The sequence below is a fragment of the Equus caballus genome, chromosome 18, assembly GCF_041296265.1.
Source record: "Equus caballus isolate H_3958 breed thoroughbred chromosome 18, TB-T2T, whole genome shotgun sequence".
In the NCBI taxonomy this organism is placed as follows: domain Eukaryota; kingdom Metazoa; phylum Chordata; class Mammalia; order Perissodactyla; family Equidae; genus Equus; species Equus caballus.
In genome coordinates this window covers 63,497,057-63,502,182 of record NC_091701.1, presented here as the reverse complement: position 1 = coordinate 63,502,182, position 5,126 = coordinate 63,497,057, and positions in this window count along the sequence as shown.

The following is a 5,126-nucleotide window of genomic DNA, read 5'->3' as shown; positions in this document are numbered from 1 at the left end:
CTACAGTTGCAGTACCACTTTTCCTTATAAGCCAGACTCCTGGTCTAATAGTTTATTCTTTTAATTCCTGCTAAGAGGCAAAAAGCTTATCCGGCATGTTTGCTAAAACATATTGAAGCTAACAAGTAGTTATAAATGTGGCCATGTTCAGTTGTGATTTTGTTAAACTAGTGTGTACTAATCAGGACTCAAACAGAGAAAGAGAACCAATAGGAAAATGAATATATGTATAGATGTTTGTTTGTTTTTTATGAGGAATTGGCTGATACACTTGTGGGGGCTGGCTAAGCCAGCCCCAAAGTCCTCAGGGCCCACAGTCAGGAGGGGTGGATTATGAGTGGTATGAAACGCCATGAGCATGAGCTACAGCTCATTGTGCACAGACAGGCAACCAGGAAGGAAGATCCATGCAGAAGGCAGAGCAATTGCAGATCCAGCTACGGCTTGGAGTCTGGTCAGGGAAGTGCTGAGCCCTCTTTTATTTTAAAGTGCTTCCTACAGATTAAGTTAGGTCTGTGCAGGGTGATCTCTTCTGATTAACTTAAAATCAACTGATTAGGGACTTTAATAATATTTATAAAAATCCCTTTACAGTGGCACACTATGTTGAACCACTAGGAGAAGGTGTGGACACGGTATAAAATGACTGTAGTTATCCTTCTTTTCTCCAACTCTCACAAGAAAATATCCTCTGTGGCCCACTCTAACTGGAAGTACTCTAGGAAGAGAATTCTGGGAGATATGGTTCAGCCAAGCTGACACATCATAAAGCCATCACACAGTGAACCAAATCTCCTTAAACAGGGGAGAGAGGACACGTTTCACTGAAACATTTTCTTTTGCACTACTCACATCAAAGTTTGTTTTAATGATAGTGCAGCTGTCATCTTGACATTCTAGAATCAATTTTCTCTTCATGTGAATTCGGGCCTGGGGTCTTTGTGTCTGTCTTATTTGGACACAAAGCTATGTGAGTTTTCAGTAACATAGTGGTGACACTGTCATTAAATGTGGTACAGAAAAAATAGAAGGATACAATGTGTATTAGTAAAGAATATGGAATGTAGTAAAAAAAATTCCAACATTGATAGGAATGTTGAAGTATGAACATTCATAGCATGCTGCCAGAATACATATGTATTCCTGGGTCACATGAAAATAATGAGGATTCTGCCAGTCACAAGAATATCCCTTTGCCTTTCCTATGATGTTTGTATATTCTCTTGGTTTACTGTCCTGCCTGGGTGTTCTAGAGACCCTAGAAAAAAGGGACTAGGAATTTGCCTAATAAGCTTTTTAAGATCTGTATTTCTAATATTGTATTAAGATTCAAAATTTTGGCATAAATGATGGGAAAGTAAGTTTAGCATATACTGTAAAACTCAAGTGTTAGAACATTGTTCAATTAATAATTCTTTTTTTTGATCTTGCTTTTTTTGTAAATTGAGGCAACATTGGTTTATAACATTATATAAATTTCAGGTGTACATCATTATATTTTGATTTCTGTGTAGACTACATCATATTCAACACCCACAGATTAATTACCATCCATCACCATAGACATGTGCCCAGTCATCCCTTTTGCTCTCCTCCCTCCCTGCTTCCTCTCTGATAAGCACCAATCTAATCTCTGTATCTGTGTGTTTATTTGTTGTTGTTGCTGTTGTTTTTGTGTCCTATTTATGAGTGAGATCATACTGTATTTGACTTTCTCTGTCTGACTTACTTCACTTAGCATAACACTCTCAAGCTCCATCCTTGTCACAAAAGGCAAGATTTCGTCTTTTTTTATAGCTGAGCAGTATTCCATTTAGTATATATATCACATCTTCATCCATTCTTCCATTGATGAGCACTTAGGATATTTCCAAGTCTTGACTATTGTGAATAATGCCACAATGAACATAGGGGTGTACACATCTTTACACATTTGTGTTTTAGTGTTCTTTGGATAAATACTCAGAAGTGGAATAGCTGGATCATATGGTAGTTCTATTCTTAATTTTTGAGAAGTCTATGTACTGTTTTCCATAATTGCTACACCAGTTTGCAATCCCACCAGCAGTGTACGAGAGTTCCCTTCTCTCCACATCCTCTACAACACTTGTTTCCTGTCTTGTTAATTATAGCCATTCTGACAGGCATGAGGTAGTATCTCATAGTTTTAATTTGTGTTTCCCTAATAATTAGTGATGTTTAACATCTTTTCATGTGCCTGTTGGCCATCTATGTGTCTTCTTTGGGAAAAGGCCGGTTCAGATATTTTGTCCCTTTTTTTAGGTGGGTTGTTTGTTTTGTGTTGTTGAGATGTATGAGTTCTTTATGTATTTTGGATATTACCCCCTTATCAGATATATGGTTTGAAAATATCTTCTCCCAATTTTTAGGTTATTTTTCCATTTTTTTGATGGTTTCCTTTGCTGTGAATAAGCTTTTTAGTTTGATATAGTCCCTTTTTTTTTCTTTTGTTTCTTTTGCCTGGTCAGACATAGTATTTGAAAATATGCTGCTAAGACCAACATCAAAGAGCCTACTGCTTGTGTTTTCTTCTAGAAATTTTATGGTTACAGGTCTTACATTCAAATCTTTATCCATTTTGAGTTAATTTTTGAATATGGTGTAAGATAATGGTCTATTTTTGTTCTGTTGCGTGTGGCTGGCCAGTTTTCCCAAAACCATTTATTGAAGAGACTTTCTTTTCTCCCTTGCATGTTCTTGGCTACCTTGTCAAAAATTAGCTGTTCATAGATGTATGGGTACAGTTCTGGGCTCTTGATTCTGTTCCATTGATCTGTGTGTCTGTTCCTGTGCCACTACCATGCTGTTTTGATTACTATAGCTTTGTGGTATATTTTGAAATCAGAGTGTTTGATACCTCCAGCTTTGTTCTTTTTTCTCAGGATTGCTTTGGCTATTCAGTCTTTTGTTCAAAATAAATTTTCGGATTCTTTGTTCTATTTTTGTGAAGAATGTCATTGGGATTCTGACTGGGATTGCATTGAATCTATAGATTGTTTTGGGCAGGATGGACATTTTAACTACATTAATTCTTCCTATCCAAGAGAATCCAACGGAATATCTTTCCATTTCTTTGTCCCTTCTTTCAGTGTACAGGCCTTTCATTTCTTTGGTTAAATTAATCCTAGGCATTTTATTCTTTTTGTTTCAATTGTAAATGGGATTTTATTTTTCTGCTTCTTTGTTGTTAGTGTATAGAAACACAACTGATTTTTTAATGTTGATTTTGTATCCTGAAACTTTACTGTATTCATTTATTATTTCTGAAAGTTTTTTTGGTGGAATATTTGGGGTTTTCTATATATAAAACCATGTCATTTGCAAATAATGACTGTTTCATTCCTTCCTTTCTACTTTCGATCCCTTTTATTTATTTTCTTGCCTGATTGCTCTGGCTAAGACTTTCAATACTATGTTAAATAAGAGTGGTGAATGTGGGCAACCTTGTCTGGTTCCTGTTCTTAAAAGGATGGCTATCAGCTTTTCTCTGTTGAGTATGATATTGGCTGTGAGTTTGTCATATATGGCCTTTATTATGTTGAAATACTTTCCTTCTATACCCATTTCGTTCAGAGTTTTTTTCATAAATGGATGCTGTATCTTGTCAAATGCTTTATCTGAATCTATTGAAATGATCATGTGATTTTTATTTACCATTTTGTTAATGTGGTATATCATGTTGATTGAATTGCAGATGCCAAACTATCCCTGCATCCCTGGAATAAATCCCACTTGATCATAGTGTATGATCTTTTTAATATATTGTCATATCTGGTTTGCTAGTGTTTTGTTGAGGATGTATGCATTAATTTTCATCAGTGATATTGGCCTGTAATTTTCTTTTTTTATGTTGTCCTTGTCTGGTTTTGGTAACAGGGTAATTTTGGCCTCATAGTATGAGTTAGGAAGCTTCCCCTCCTCTCCAGTTTGTTGGAAGAGTTTGAGAAGGATAGGTTTAAGTCTTCTTTGAATGTTTCATAGAATTCACCAGGCAAGCCATCTGGTCCTGGAGTTTTATTTTTTGGGAGGTGTTTGATTACTGTTTGATCTCCTTACTGGTGTTTGGTCTACTCAAATTCTCTTTCTTTTTGATTCAGTTTTGGAAGGATGTATGATCTTAAGAATTTATCCATTTCTTCTAGGTTATCCAATTTGTTGGTGTATTGCTTTTTGTGATCTTCTCTTATATCTTTTGTATTTATGAGATGTCCAATGTAATTTCTCCTCTTTCATTTCTGATTTTATTTATTTGAGCCTTCTCTCTTTTTTTTCTTGGAAAGTCTAGCTAAAGGTTTGTCAATTTTGTTTATATTTTCCAAATAACTAGCTCTTAGTTTCATTGATTTTTTTCTATTTCTTTTGTCTGTTTTTTGTTTATTTCTGCTCTGATTTTTAATATTTCCTTCCAACTACTGATTTGGGGCTTTGTTCTTTTTTTTCTTGTTCCTCTAGTTGCACTATTAGATTGTTTATCAGAGATTTTTCTTGCTTTTGAGGTAGGCATGTTTTGCTATAAACTTCCATCTTAGAACCACTTTGGCTGTGTCTCATAAATTTTGGCTTGTCGTATTTTCATTTTCATTTGTCTCCAGGTATTTTTTGATTTCTCCTTAGATTTCTTCATTGACCCAATCATTGTTCAGTAGCATTTCATTTAGTCTTCACATATTTGTGGCTTTTCCAGTTTTCTTCCCATAGTTGATTTCTAGTTTCATACTATTGTGCTCAGAAAAGATGCTTGGTATTATGTCAATCTTGTTAAATTTACTAAAACTTGTTTTGTGGTCTAATATGTGATCTATCCTGTGTTCCATGTGCATTCAAAAAGAATGTGTATTCTGTAGTTTTTGGATGGAATCTTCTGTATATAGCTGCTAAGTCCAGCTGGTCTAATGTGTTCTGTAAGGCTAGTGTTTCCTTATTGATCTTCTGTTTGGATGATCTATCAACTGATGTAAGTGGAGTGTTAAAGTCCCCTACTGTTATTGTGTTACTGTATATTTCTCCTTCTATGTCTGTTAATAATTGCTTTATATATTAGGTGTTCCTATATTAGGTGCATAGATATTTACAAGAGTTATATCCTCTTGTTAGATTGTTCCCTT